This window comes from Podarcis melisellensis, assembly GCF_964234715.1.
Source record: "Podarcis melisellensis genome assembly, chromosome: 14".
Lineage (NCBI taxonomy): Eukaryota > Metazoa > Chordata > Lepidosauria > Squamata > Lacertidae > Podarcis > Podarcis melisellensis.
In genome coordinates this window covers 1,573,817-1,589,266 of record NC_138546.1, presented here as the reverse complement: position 1 = coordinate 1,589,266, position 15,450 = coordinate 1,573,817, and the positions used below count along the sequence as shown (strand labels likewise).

The 15,450-nt window shown below is 54.0% G+C and overlaps 1 protein-coding gene across 1 annotated transcript in view; it reads right to left on the bottom strand.

The window, feature by feature from the left end:
* Positions 1–14,484, bottom strand: part of RADIL (Rap associating with DIL domain) — an 82,257-nt gene extending 67,773 nt beyond the window's left edge. The window contains exon 1 of the mRNA XM_081889082.1: positions 14,338–14,484. The gene's annotated coding sequence lies outside the window, so the exon portion shown is untranslated. The remainder of the gene's footprint in view (positions 1–14,337) is intronic.
* Positions 14,485–15,450: the final 966 nt, after the last annotated feature.

The window sequence follows — 15,450 nt, the reverse complement described above, 5'->3', positions numbered from 1 at the left end:
ACCGAGCGACGGGAGCTCACCCCGCCGTGGGGATTCGAACCGCCGACCTTCTGATTGGCAATCCCTAGGCTCTGTGGTTTAGACCACAGCGCCACCCATGTCCCTCATAAATCGAGAGTGGAGTCCCTAAGACAGTTGGATGGCGCCTTTCACGCCTCCTTCCAGCAACGGCTGCAACCAGGCTGGTGCCAAATGTCTTGCACCACTTTCTTTTGGAGCACATTGGCAAGGCCGTATGTGTGTGTGTGTGTGTGTGTGTGTGTGTGTGTGTGTGTGTGTGTCTCATCAGCTGGGCATCCCAGGACTTCCATGAACACTGCCCAGGTTTGCACCCGGGGAGGTCAGTTTCTAATGCAGCGGTTTGACTTCACCCCCGGAGGCGCACTCCATTGTCAGACAAATGACAACAGCAACACTTGCTTTTTTCTTACTGTAAACCGCCGCGAGGTTTCTTTTTTACACAGTCCAGCGGCATCGAAACCTCATGCAATAAATAAATTTCCAGTCGCCTGCAAGCCTTCAATCCTGATATGGGCACATAGCAACCTGAAAATATTTTCCTTCCTTTTCCACTCAACTCAGGGCTGATGTCTGAAATGTAACATTGGCTCCTTAAAAAATCACGCAGTGCATAGGAATTGCAAATGCTTCCGCAGCCCAGGAAGGGGGTTGGGGGGACAGAAGCAGCGATGCAGGTTTTTGCTCTTAATCCAACAGAAAAAGACTCTGTGGCATTTGCTAGTGTTCCTGGCGCTAACACAGAGGTCTCAATGGGATGCCTAATGACGGTTTTATTACAGCAATAATGACTTTGTCGTAATTAGCTGATCACACAGAGCTCTGGAAAGAGAAACTCCCCAAGCAGCTCAGTTACCTGACGCTTCTCCGGGTTTTCTCCCTATGGCCGCAGAACGTATTGCAAACATTTCCCAGGGAAACCCAGGCAGCCTCAGCAGGGCAAGAATGCTAAAGGGGGTGAAACAACATATTGGGAGCAGAGGGTCCCATATCCCTCCCCCATCCTTGCCTCCCTCAGTCTTCTGGAAACCCTCGAAATCAGAAAGACAAAGAATGTGGGGGGAAACCACTGAGGTTGCTGAAGGCTTCCTGTGCCTGAGTCAGGCAGAAATTCAGCAGGTGAAAAAGCTTCACCTGTTGAATATCTGCCTTGTTGTAACACCGGACTTTTTAAAAAGCCTTCCTTTTGCGTACAGTGGGAGCTGCACGGACCTTAACTCTTACACACACTCCTTCCTCACCATTTTGATAGAAGACCCTTTGGGAGCTGTAAATAGAAATATATAGGGTGGGGGAATCTAGCCCACATGAGTCCAGTTGACCACTGCTGCCCTAGGGCATGGTTTTAGATCCCACAAATGGCAAAAGAGCCTCGTTTGTGGCCCCGTCCACTTGGGAGCTGGCCCGGCTTCTGCCACCAGGCCCGGCTTGGTCACCAACAGCAACCAGATGGGCCTCGACTGGCCGTCCAGCTATTTTTTTCCTGGCTGCACTTTCTGAGGGAATGGAAAACACGAGGCAGGCTCTTCGTGTCAGCTGCTGAGCTGGTCGCCTCTACACAGCAACCCTTTAAACAGAAGAACCTAGGGAGAGCCGGCAGGATCAGGCCAGTGGCCCATCTGGACCAGCATCCCGTTCTCACAAGGGCCAACCGGAAGCCCATCATGGGAAGCCTGGAAGCAGGATTTTGTGAAGGATGGCGGAGGCAGAGCAGAGCCCTCTCCTCAATGAATTTGTCCTCTTTTAAAGCCATCCGAGGCGGTGGCCGTCCCTGCCTCCTGTAGCAGGGGGTTCCACAGTTTACACTTCCTCTACATGCAGCTGCTGGGAGAAATCATCAGGGGTTTGGGTTGGGTGTGCATCAATATGCAGATGATACCCAGCTCTACCTCTCTTTCAAATCAGAACCAGTGAAGGCGGTGAAGGTCCTGTGTGAGTGTCTGGAGGTGGCTGGAGGATGAATAGTAGCTGTCACGGCCACCCAGGATGGGTCCCAGCTCACAAGAGACCTCACTCCGTTGCAGCTTATTTACAGGAAAAGTTTATTGAAGATTTCTGCTTCTCATACAGTTCAGCATTGTGGCCGTACGTCTGCCACGTTAGACCGCTGAAGTCCCCTCTGACTCCTCCCCTCTTCCACACCAACTTAATAGCCTGGCTCTAGACCACCTCTTCCTCTCCTTTCTTTTCCGCAGGGTCTTCCTGCCCCCCTGGGTTCCCTCTCTCCGTGACTCGCCTGAGGCTGAATCCTCTGCCGCCTCTTCCCCCCTCTTTCTGGCTTTAGGGCCGGGCTCCTCCCCTGAGCTCTCTCCACTTCCGCGCGCCTCTACGTTTGAACTTGGCGCGCGTACGTTGCTGCTGACCTTTCTTTCGACCGCTACACCACCCCCTGTTCTGCTCTCCACCCTTTCCGGCTGAACACCCTGCTCCAACCCCCTCTCTCTGTTCTCTCCTAATCCTGCTCCCTCCGAGAGGCTGACGACTCCACCCCCTTTACTCCGTTCCGGCTGAGACGTCTCTTGCTTCCTCTGTCTTCCACTGGGCTCCTCTCCGCTTCTCCCTTCTCCTCCCCTTTGCTTGATTAAGGTAACCCCCTTTTGAGAATCCTCTGACTCGCTGCTCAGACTCGTGGATTCCCTCAGAATTCCGTCATCTTCTTCCTCATCCTTCTGCCCCTCCTCCCACTCGCTCTCCGTCTCCTCTGTCATCTCCTCCTCTCTCCCAGAAACCCTGACATCCATCCCCCCCTCGAAGCCCCCCCTTCCCCCCTCCCGCTCGCCGGGGACCGGTTGTGGAAACTGCGGCTCTTCGGGGGTAGGCTCAGGATACAGGTCGTCTACGTCAATGTTCTCTGCTGGCAGTTCTGTGTATGTGTATTCGAAGTCGGGTTCTTCCCCCAAATGCTTCTCAGTCTCTGCTTCCATCGCTACTTCCTCCGGTGCTGCCCGCCAAGGACCTATCAGCCACCTCTTACGCCATTCCTCCTCTGGCTGCTCCTCCCACCAATAAGGGGTTTCCGTGTCCACCCCCGAGCACGATCCCCTGGGCGGGCTTGATTCTGGTGTTCTTTCCTCGGGGGAAGAGAAACCCCTGAACGTGCTATCTGACAATGTGGGTGTGAAAAGCCAGTCATCAAAGTACTCAGCTGGCATGGGTCTATGTGGGAAAAGTGCATGGAACTCGTCTTTCAAAAGGGGTTCGTCTAACTCGTAGCCTGGCACCCAACTATTAGCAGCGGCTGGTGTGCCCTCCCTGGCGAGAAAATATTCAACTCCCTCCTCCCCCCATCTCGAGTCCAGTATCTCTGTGACCTCGTTAAGAGGTTCTGGTCTTGGCGATTCCCCCCTCTCAGGCGCCCTCCTACGTGGCTCTGGGGATGCTCCTGACTCTTGAAACCTGTGTGGGGTTTTGTAGGGAGTGAGCACCGACCTATGAAAGACCGGGTGCACCCTGGAACCTTCCGGAAGGGCTAGACGAAAAGCCACCGGATTGATCTTAGCCTCAACTTGATATGGCCCTAGCTGCCTGTGTCCTAACTTCTTCTTGGCCAATGACCTGGCCGGCATCGCGTGGGCTGCTAACCACACCCAGTCCCCAACCTGGATGTCCTCTCCCGCCCTCCTGTGCTTATCGGCCTGCACCTTATACGCCTGTTTTGCCAGCTCCAAATGTCTCCGCAGCTCCTCGTGCACCTCTTGCAACTCCGCTGCAAACTGGTCGGCATCTTGAGGCCCCCCCCCTCCTGGTGCCGCAAATCTCGGGAAGGTTCTGGGATGACGGCCATTGTTCGCGAAGAAAGGCGTCACCCCGGTGGATGCGTGTTTCGTGTTGTTGTAGGCGAATTCAGCCATCGGTAGATAGTCCACCCACGCCGCAGGTCGCTGGTTGGCGTAGCACCGCAGGTACTGCTGCATGATCGCGTTGACCCTCTCCGCTTGACCGTTGGTTTGTGGATGCCTCGCCGATGTCAGGTTGATTTTGACGTGCAAGATGCCCAGAAGCTTTCGCCAGAAAGTGGAAACAAACTGGCGCCCCCTGTCGGACAAGACGGACTGCGGAAGTCCATGCACTCTGAAGACGTGATCGATGAAGAGCTTTGCGGTCTGTTCTGCCGTCGCCACCTTGGCACAAGGGATGAAGTGCGCCATCTTGGTGAACAAGTCCACCACCACTAACACCGCCGTCTTACCTCTGGAGCTGGGCAGGTCTGTAACAAAGTCCAACGCTACCCTCTCCCACGGTTGCTGCGGTGTCTCCAGCGGTTCTAGCAATCCCGCCTGCTTCTGGTGCACTGGTTTGGACCTCTGGCAGATATCACACCTGGCGACGTAGTCCGCCACCTCTCCTCTCATCTGGGGCCACCAAAAGTCTCTAGCCACCAACTCCATCGTCTTCTCTTTGCCGAAATGGCCTGCACTAGGGGCGTCATGCAACTGTTGCAGAACCTTGGCTCGAAGATCGTCGGTGGGCACGTAAAGGGCACCCTTACGAGTCAAAAGTCCATCATGCAATTGAAACTCATCGTTGCGTCGCGACCCTCCGCGTAGCTCCTCCATCTTAGACTGTGCAAACTGATCCCTTTGCAACGCGCGTCGCACCGCGTCCAGGTCGACTGCGATGGTAGCGCACGTCCACGCCTGCGGTGCGAAAATGTGCTTTGCTGCAATTGGAGCTGCTTCCTCCAAGTATTGCGGCTTTCGGGACAGCGCGTCTGCAATAACATTGGAGTCTCCTGGGATGTATTCTATTTTGAAGTCGAAGTCCGCAAAGAACTCCGCCCAGCGCATGTGTCGCTGGGTCTGCAACTTAGCCGTCCGCCAATACTCTAAGTTCTTGTGATCCGTGCGGACCTGCACCGTGTGCTTGGCTCCTATTAAGAAGTGTCGCCACGCTTTGAAAGCTGCATGAATGGCCAACAACTCCCTGTCCCATATGGTATAATTGCGCTCCGTCTTGCTGAGCTTCCGGGAGTAGAACGCACCCGGTCGCCAGTTGCCTTGTGAATCCTCTTGCAAAAGAACGGCCCCAACCGCTCTATCTGACGCATCGGTCTCTACCCGCATGGGTTTGCCGGGATTCACGTGGAGCAGCTGCTCTTCGGAGGCGAAAAGACCCTTAAGCGTCCGGAAGGACCGCTCCGCTTGTTCGGTCCAGACGAACTTCTTCTTCTTGGAACTGAGGGTGTCAGTGATAGCCGCCGTCGCGTTCGCAAAGCCTTTAATAAACTTGCGGTAAAAATTGGCAAAGCCGATGAACCTCTGGACCTCTTTCCGATTTCGAGGGCTTTTCCAGTCCAACAGCGCTTGAACCTTAGCCCTGTCCATGGCCAGTCCCTCGTCGGACAACTTGTAGCCAAGGAAATCAACCTCTCTGACATCAAACTGGCACTTTTCCAACTTGGCGTACAGCCTGTGTTCCTTCAGCCTCTGCAGGACCTCTCTCACGTCCTTATCGTGATCCTCCGGCGATTCCGAGAAAATCAGGATATCGTCGAGAAAGCAGACACACTTTTTGTAGAGGAGACCTGCTAGCACGTGGTGCATAAATGCTTGAAAAACGTGGCTGCCATTTTGGAGGCCGAAAGGCATGACTCTGTATTCGTATGTGCCCAGAGGGGTGAACATGGCGGTCTTCCACTCATCTCCTTTCCGGATGCGGATGAGATTGTAAGCTCCACGTAGGTCCAGCTTGGTGAAAATCTTGCCCCTCCTGACGGTCGCTAAAAGGTCGTCAATCTTGGGCATGGGGAAAGCTTTGGGCTTAGTCAAGCTGTTGATGAACCTGTAATCCACTATAAGCCTTTTTTGGGGCGTGTCTTTCTTCTTCACAAAGAAAACAGGGCTGCCTCCCGCTGCTTTAGATTCCTGGATGAAACCCCGCTTGAGGTTATGGTCTATGAACTCCCGAAGCTCTTGCATTTCGTCCTCCGACATGGAGTACAGCTTGGCAGCAGGCAGTTGCGCCCCTGGCACTAAATCAATCGCGCAGTCGTAAGGTCTGTGAGGCGGCAACTTGTCAGCTTCCTTCTCACAGAAAACCTCCAAGAATTCCTGGTACTTGTGAGGCACTGTTTGCACCATACCCAGATGCAACGGCTGCTCAGCTTCTCCTCCCTGATCGGTCTGAAAGCAATGCTGAGCACAATACGACGAACAAAAGTTGATCTGCCTCTGGTACCACGCAACCGCGGGACTGTGCCTCTCCAGCCAACTCATGCCTAACACGATGGGTGTGTCCGATAAGTGGGTGACATTGAAACTAATAAGCTCTCGATGGTTGCCAATCTGCATCATCATGGGAGGGGTTTGCTGCACCACTTGCCCCCCCAGCAACCTCCTGCCGTCCACCGTGACCACGTTCAGAGGCGTCGTTGCAGGCAGGAGCGCCATGTTGTGCTGCTTAACGAACTGCAGTCCCATGAAGTCGGCGTTGCTTCCCGAATCGATCGTTATTGGAACCTCGAGGAGTCTCCCATCAGGCAACTGGAGTGTCGCTGTGAGCAGAACTGCCGGTTTGGGAGGCAAAGGGTCCACGCTCTGCAGTGATGCTGGGGGCTTGTCTACAGATCCGCCTGGCTGAGCCCCAGTAGCTCTGCTTCCAGCCAGGCACTGTCGTTTCCCTGAAGCTGCTCCCCTGGTTGCACCTCTGCTGTTACAGTTGCCAGCGCTGCAGTGTGCTTCTGGAGCCTCTGGGGGCACTCTTTCGCCATATGGTGCGCACTGTCACAGATGTAACACTTCCTGGTTCCTCTAGGAGGCTTCGCTTTGGCTGCACCAGGGACAGGGCTCTGGGATGGCTTCTGAGCCCTAGCACCACCAATCTCCATTGGCTCCTCGCTGTCCTTCCCCATTGGCGAGGGGTGCGCACGGCTGAAGTCCCTGTGCACAAAAGGGAGAGTCCTTGCTTGCGCACGCGCTTGGGGCCCGTCCTCCTCGTGCCACGGACGCCCCTCATGTCGAATTCCAATAGCTAAAGCCCGGTGCACCACGTCTTCTAGGGTCTGGGGTCTGTCCCCCCTAGCGATCTCATCCTTGATGGGGGGGCTCAATCCCTCCCAAAAAAGATCTCTGACCGGTTTACTGTCCTTTGGCCAATCTAAGGCGGTGAGCAACGCAAAAAATTTAGAGTGGTATTGGCGCACAGTCGCTTTCCCCTGCCTCAGCCCGTGCATTTGACGGCGCGCAATGTCCACATCCACAGAGGATTGAAAACAAGAATCCATCGCTTTGATGAACGCAGTTGAATCGCGACGGGCCGGTCCATCTTCGCGCCACAAATTGCGTAGCCAAGCCCTGGCCTCCCCATGCAGGTGCGAAACAATGAACCCCACTTTCTCCTCCTCATCTTTAAAATCGTGACGGAGTAAGTGCAGTGCATATACAACGTCCGCTCTGAAATTGGGATAGTCTTGCAAATTGCCATTAAAATGCGGAACTAGGGCACCCCCCCTCCGTCCAAGCGCAATGCCCTCCGCTCTGGATCCTGGGGCCCCCGCCTTGTCCGCGCGCTCCCACCTTGCCTGCAAATCCTGGCACGTCTTCTCCAAGTCGTCATTCTTCTTCTGCGAAGCAATGACTGCCGATGTGAGAGCGGTAACCTGATTCCGCAATGCAACCAGCTGCTCCTCAGCGCTCATGGCTGCTCCCGTTCGTGAGCTTCGCAAAAAAAAATTTTTGCTTAGTGAGAGGGGACTTACTGTCACGGCCACCCAGGATGGGTCCCAGCTCACAAGAGACCTCACTCCGTTGCAGCTTATTTACAGGAAAAGTTTATTGAAGATTTCTGCTTCTCATACAGTTCAGCATTGTGGCCGTACGTCTGCCACGTTAGACCGCTGAAGTCCCCTCTGACTCCTCCCCTCTTCCACACCAACTTAATAGCCTGGCTCTAGACCACCTCTTCCTCTCCTTTCTTTTCCGCAGGGTCTTCCTGCCCCCCTGGGTTCCCTCTCTCCGTGACTCGCCTGAGGCTGAATCCTCTGCCGCCTCTTCCCCCCTCTTTCTGGCTTTAGGGCCGGGCTCCTCCCCTGAGCTCTCTCCACTTCCGCGCGCCTCTACGTTTGAACTTGGCGCGCGTACGTTGCTGCTGACCTTTCTTTCGACCGCTACACCACCCCCTGTTCTGCTCTCCACCCTTTCCGGCTGAACACCCTGCTCCAACCCCCTCTCTCTGTTCTCTCCTAATCCTGCTCCCTCCGAGAGGCTGACGACTCCACCCCCTTTACTCCGTTCCGGCTGAGACGTCTCTTGCTTCCTCTGTCTTCCACTGGGCTCCTCTCCGCTTCTCCCTTCTCCTCCCCTTTGCTTGATTAAGGTAACCCCCTTTTGAGAATCCTCTGACTCGCTGCTCAGACTCGTGGATTCCCTCAGAATTCCGTCATCTTCTTCCTCATCCTTCTGCCCCTCCTCCCACTCGCTCTCCGTCTCCTCTGTCATCTCCTCCTCTCTCCCAGAAACCCTGACAGTAGCTAACAGATTGAGGTTGAATCCTGACAAGACAGAAGTACTGTTTTGGGGGACAGGGGGCAGGCAGGTGTGGAGGACTCCCTGGTCCTGAATGGGGCAACTGTGCCACTGAAGGACCAGGTGCGCAGCCTGGGAGTCATTTTGGACTCACAGCTGTTCACAGAGGAGCAAGTCAATTCTGAGTCCAGGGCAGCTGTCTACCAGCTCCACCTGGTACACAGGATGAGACCCTCCCTGTCCGTGGACTGTCTCCCCAGGGTGGCGCATGCTCTGGTAATCTCCCGCTTGGACTACTGCAATGCGCTTTACATGAGGCTACCTTTGAAGGTGACCCGGAAACTGCAACTAATCCAGAATGCGGCAGCTAGACTGGTGACTGGGAGTGGCGATTGGGACCACATAACACCGGTCTTGAAAGACCTACATAGGCTCCCAGTACGTTTCTGAGCACAATTCAAAGTGTTGGTGCTGACCTTTAAAGACCTAAACGGCCTCAACCCAGTATACCTGAAGGAGCGTCTCCACCCCCATCGTCTAGCCCAGACACTGAGGTCCAGCGCTGAGAGCCTTCTGCCGGTTCCCTCCCTGCGAGAAGTAAAGTTACAAGGAACCAGGCAGAGGGCCTTCTCGGTAGTGGCGCCCACCCTGTGGAACGCCCTCCCACCAGATGTCAAAGAGAAGAACAACTACCAGACTTTTAGAAGACATCTGAAGGCATCCCTGTTTAGGGAAGCTTTTAATGTTTAACAGACCACTGTATTTTAATACTTTGTTGGAAGCCGCACAGAGTGGCTGGGGAAACCCAGCCAGAAGGGCGGGGTACAAATAATAAATTCTATTCTAATTCTATTCTATTTCTCGTATCCGTCCCGAATCTTCCCGTTCTCAGCTTCATTGAATGCCCAATCAAAGCACATCCTTTCCCTCAAAGAATTCTGGGGGCTGTAGTTCACACCTCGCAGAGCTACCATCCCCCAGCCACTCAAGTAGAACCCTGGCAGAGACACATGCCTGACTGGAATGTTCCCTCCCTCCTGGTCGATCGTTTGGGAGCTTTAAAAGCTTTCTTCTGCCTGAACATCACAGCAACTGATGCCAACAAACACTGGCACACTTAGGGATCCACAGAGTCTTGGCAGCTTGCGTGACAGACCTCAGCAACTCAGCATTTTGGCTAATCTACTTTATTTACATCTAAACGCACACGGAGCACTGCAACATGGCTCCCTCTCTCTCTAGCATCAGACAGCAAAAAGAAAAAGGACAAAGGACAATAGTCCCACTTCACGGAACACAGTAACACAAACATCCTGTCTCCGTCACTTCCCACTCTGTGGAATGAAAACATACACTGTCATGTGAAAGACAACAAGCCCATGACTGCAGACACGGAGCAGGAATTCTAACAGTTCACACCTCACAGAGCTACCATTCCCCACAATCCTTATAAAACCACAGAATAATCGTAGAGCTGGAGGAGACCCCGGGGTCATCAATCCCACCCCCCTACAATGCAGGAATCTCAGCTGAAGCATCCATAGCAGGCATCCATTAAGAAAGTCCAGTTCCCAGGATTCTCTGGGAGAGAAAATGCATTTGTGAAGCGGCACGCCGCTTTGTGTGTGGTTTTCCTCCCTCTTGCGCCTCGCAAGGATGCTTCCTCCCTTCCTTCTCGCCCCTCCGTGTCCATTTCTGCTCCACTGCCAAGGAGCTCCTTTTGCGCACTGGCGCGTCCCCTGATTCCCACACCTCTCTGCCCGTCTCCATTTCAGCGTCTCTGCGTCCAGGTCGCCAGCTCACCTTTCCGGTCCGTCTGCCTCGACGGACGTCTCAAGGTCAGCCTGTGCTGCAGGTCTTGCGCAGCCATCGGAGAGGCTGCTTTCTGCAGAGTCAGAAGATTGCTCCATCAGGCTCAGTGCCGTCCACACAGGTCGGCAGCAGCTCTCTAGAGTTTGAGAGAGAATCCTCTCCCAGAGATGTCAGCGGGGACCAGGAATATTCTGCATGGGCCTTTCCCCAAGTATCTCCCGCTAACCCCCCACTAATCCAGCTGCAAACGTCACTCCTGGGCTTGCAGGCCCCGCTTCCGATGCCCCACACAACAGCCGGTTCTGCCTGTGTGCGCCTGCTCTATTAGCACGGCTTTTAGGTAGGTATCTGTGGCCACATTGGCAAGATGCATTGAAACAAAACAGCCCCGCTTTAAACAGTCCCCAAGAGTCCTGGGATGTCTCTTGAGGATCGTAGCTGGGACAGCACCACCCCCTCCCAGTGCTACAGTTCCCAGTGCTATAGTTCCCAGAGCGGTTTAAGAATCGTTTCCTCCTCCACACAAGGTGCCGAGCCAAGGGAGCGCATAATAATAATAATAATAATAATAATAATAATAATAATACTACAGTGGACACTCGGGTTGCGAACGCGATCTGTGCGGGAGGCACGTTCACAAGCCGCAGCATTCGCAACCCAAAGCGCTGCGTCTGTGCACATGCAGGTTGTGATTCAGTGCTTCTGTGCATGTGCAAAGCGCGATTTAGCACTTCTGTGCATGCATGACCACCGAAACCCGGAAGTAATCCGTTCTGGTACTTCCGGGTTTCAGTGTGTCCGTAACCTGAAAAACACAACCTGAAGCGGCTGTAACCTGAGGTATGACTATAACAACAACAACAATACCTATATTCATACGGGTTCCTACTCAGAGTTAGGCCCCAGTCAGATGGGCGATTGAGTTACTGCAGCTAGAACATAGAGCACTTGAGAGCCAGCGCAGAACAGAAACTGAGAGGGCTCCCAATAAACTTTTAGGGTGTCAAATTTTGTCCTCGCTCAGGGCGCCATATTACCAAAGTCCGCCCCTGTCCCCTGGGACCTGTGATCCCATCCAGGGCACCTATGTTGCTGTTAGTACCATATCATTATTGATTATCGATCCCCCAGCCTGCACCCTCAAGTTCCATGGCAGGTTGCAGCATTAAAACACCTTAGAACAACTCAGCGGTGGACTCTAAGCCTCTGCTCCTTCGCCAGAGGTTTTCAAGCAGAGGTTAGGTGGACATCCGTCAGCTGTGGTCCTGGGCATTGCAGGGGGTTGGAATAGAGGACCTCCAGGGTCCCTTCCAACTTGACGATTACATGATTCCACAATGTGATGGCCTGGGACTCGGGCTCGGACTCGGAACCAGAGGAGACTCAGTCTGCACCAGATCCTTTGCCTCAGGCATCATCTGAACCTAGCCTGGGACCTGATCCTGAAGAGCCCCAGTCTGCACAGGTTCCCCTGCAACAAACACCAGCTGGGCCGAGTCAGGGGCTGAGCCTGCCCTGGCTCCAGATGCGGGGATGACCTCGTTGCCTCCAGCTAGGCCATCACTTACAGCTGCTCCACTACTGGTTGGGTCAGGGGAGGCTGAGGCGGCCTCTGGGTCTAGTCACCCACCAACGTCTCCCGAGCTGCAGAGACTGAGGTCTGAGAGAAGGAGAGACCTGAATACTCGCAGGAGGAGTGCTCACCTTCGGGTGAGACAGGGAGGTGAGTCACCGGGGGATCAGGACCAGCCGCTACCCCATCAGAGATAAAAGGCTGCCGGACCCTGCCCCAGGTTGTGAGAGCAACCTTGCTGTTTGCTAGATCCTGCCTGACCTTGCCTGGTTTCCTGCCTCGTGTCCTGCCTCGGCCCTGCCAGACTGACTCTTTGCGGAACCCTTGGATTCAGGACCAGACCTGGACTGCGTTATTCAGGTTACCCCCGGGCCTAGCACACACAAACTTCCAACTGTAAAAATAAGGTGGGTCCTAAAGACATGCACTTTGAGTGTCCAAAGCCATGGGCCAAACTCTCTCTGCCAGGGCAGCTCTCAGCTACGCGTATGTTACAGAGTCCAGACCTTTCGCAAGTCAGCTGCGCTTGCAAGCTCCCCTTTGGAGCCCCTCTGTCCGAAATGCTTCTATTAGCTACTTAATTAATCCAGGGTAATCACCGACTTTGGGTCCCAGCCTCACAAACCTGCTGATTTTCTTGGGTTTAGGAAACATCTCTCCTTGCACCAGTTGCCATGGAGGAAGAGGAGGAGGAGAGAGCAGTGGCGTAGCATGGGGGGTGCAGAGGGGGCCGGCCGCACCGGGCGCAACATCTGGGGGTTAGGGTTAGGGGGCGCAAATCCATGGGTTAGGGGGTGCAAATTACTTGCCTTGCCCCAGGTGCTGACATCCCACGCTACGCCACTGGGAGAGGGCTCTCGATGGCCACATAGTCAGAACAGATCTCCTCTGCCTCCACAGTCAGAGGCAGAAATGCTCCTGAACCCCAGTTCCTGGAAGCTGCAGGTTGAGAGAAGAGATCACACGTGCCCGGATCCTACTTGCAGCAGGTTTCCCTGAAGAGGCACCTGGTTGGCCACTGAGATGACAGGATGCTGGTCCACTTGGGCCACTGACCTGATCTTTTTACAGAGCCTCCAGCTCCAGAGGCAGTCTATCCACATTCCTGCATCACTGGGAGTATTTGGCCACTGGCCTGATCCTGCAGCCAGCCTCTGAAGGCAGCCCTGTTTAGGGAAGCGTTTAATGTTTGGTGCATTACTGTATTTTAATATTTTGTTAGAAGCCGCCCAGAGTGGCTGGGGAAGCCCAGCCAGATGGGCGGGGTATATAAATATTATTATTAGTAGTAGTAGTAGTATTACTATTACTATTATTGTTCCTTCCTGGCCACATCAGGGCCATGAAAGTGCACTTATATTTTTTAAAAAACCCGCGTTCAGCAATCTCAAGGGCACGGATCCTGACAAGGGCACAGATCCTGACCAGGTTTGATTTTGATGAGGCCCTAAGCTACTGAAGGTAATGGGCCCTTTATATGTCCAGCTGTCCTTTGTCAACAACAAATTTCCGCTGTTTTTTGTGTTGACTATATGCTATATGGCAATTTATGGACCTAATAGGTATCTCATGCACATAACAAAACATCTATTTTATCATAAAATACATATTTTATGTGAAGGTAAAGGTAAAGGGACCCCTGATATTTTTTGTAGGTACCCTATATATAGAAATGAGCAAAGCAGTGATCTTTTAGGGAGCAGGCTAGCAGGCGGGGCTCCTTACTTACATCACAGGAGCCAGCACAACACAAAACACTTTTGCTGTAGGTAGGTTTTATTTTATTTGTTTTTTATCTTATATTTTGGAAATGTACATCGTTTTTTCCCCTTTAATTTTTATTTTTTTGGGGGGGCCAAGAGAGTGGGGCCCTAAGTTATAGCTTGTCAGTGGCGTAGCGTGGGGGGTGCAGGGGGGCCGGCCGCACCGGGCGCAACATCTGGGGGTTAGGGTTAGGGGCGCAAATCCACGGGTTAGGGGGCGCAAATTACTTACCTTGCCCCGGGTGCTGACAACCCACACTACGCCACTGTAGCTTGTTTAGCTTATTCTAAATCCGGCACTGATCCTGACCCCTTCCCTTCCCAGTCCCTGGCTGGGATCTCGGGATCCGCGCTTGCACTGCAACCCGACCGTGCGCGCGGCGCGCTGGTGTGTTTGCGGGCGCCGCGAACTCCGTCTCTATGTCAACCTGTCCCACTTTCTGGCTCCGCCGCTTGGCACGTCCGCGGAGCCCAAATTCCTTTGCACCCACTGCTCGGAACAGTTTTTCTCTCTTTTGGGGGGCGAGGAGGGGAACCCCTCCTTGGAATCCCCACCCCGCCCCTCTCCCTTTCCTCCCCAAATTGCGCTCAGGCAGCAACAACCACCTCCATCCCCCGCTTCGCCCTTGCGCTTCCCGGCGCCACTCCGGTGCCACTCCGGTGCCACCTTCCAGGGCGCATCCCGAAATGCCCCGATCCAGCCACTCACCTCCCGCGACGTCCTCCTCCGTGCGGCGCCCGGGGCATCGTGGGCGTCGGGCGCCCTGGCAGCCGGCTGCTGGAAGTCTCCGGAGGAGGCGGCGGCGGCGAGTCCGGCCGAGGCTCCTTCGCCCTCCCGCTCCGAGCGCACGTCCCGGCCGCCGGGGCGGAGATGAGCCCCGAGCGGAGGCGGCAGCCGAGCGGGTCGCGGCGCCGCCACGTGGCGGATGGGCGGAAGAGCCGGGCGGAGAAGCCAGAATTAGGAACAGCTGGGATACGCAGTACCTGCCCACAAAATGTTTTAAATGTGGCATTTACTGAAACAACTTCATAGTGAATACGGGCACTGTTTCTTTCTTTTCTTTCTTTAATTTTATTTTGGCAAAGTAATAATCATACCCCCCCCAAAAAGAATTAAAAAAGTTCTAGTTGCAGGTAAAGCAGAGACATCACCTTGCCAACAAAGTTCCATATTGTTAACGCTATGGTTTTTCCCAGTACAGTGGTACCTCGGGTTCAGTACTTAATTCGTTCTGGAGGTCCGTACTTAAACTGAAACTGTTCTTAACCTGAAGCACCACTTTAGCTAATGGGGCCTCCTGCTGCCGCCACGCCACCGGAGCCCGATTTCTGTTCTTATCCTGAAGCACTATTTCTGGGTTAGCGGAGTCTGTAACCTGAAGTGGATGTAACCTGAAGCATATGTAACCCGAGGTACCACTGTAGTGCTGTATGGAAGTGAGAGCTGGACCATAAAGAAGGCTGATCGCTGAAGAATTGATGCTTTTGAATTATGGTGCTGGAGGAGACTCTTGAGAGTCCCATGGACTGCAAGAAGATCAAACCTATCCATTCTTAAGGAAATCGGCCCTGAGTGCTCACTGGAAGGACAGATCCTGAAGCTGAGGCTCCAAGACTTTGGCCACCTCAGGAGAAGAGAAGACTCCCTGGAAAAGACCCTGATGCTGGGAAAGATGGAGGGCACAAGGAGAAGGGGACGACAGAGGACAAGATGGTTGGACAGTGTTCTCAAAGCCACCAGCATGAGTTTGACCAAACTGCGGGAGGCAGCGGAAGACAGGAGTGCCTGGAGTGCTCTGGTCCATGGGGTCACGAAGAGGCG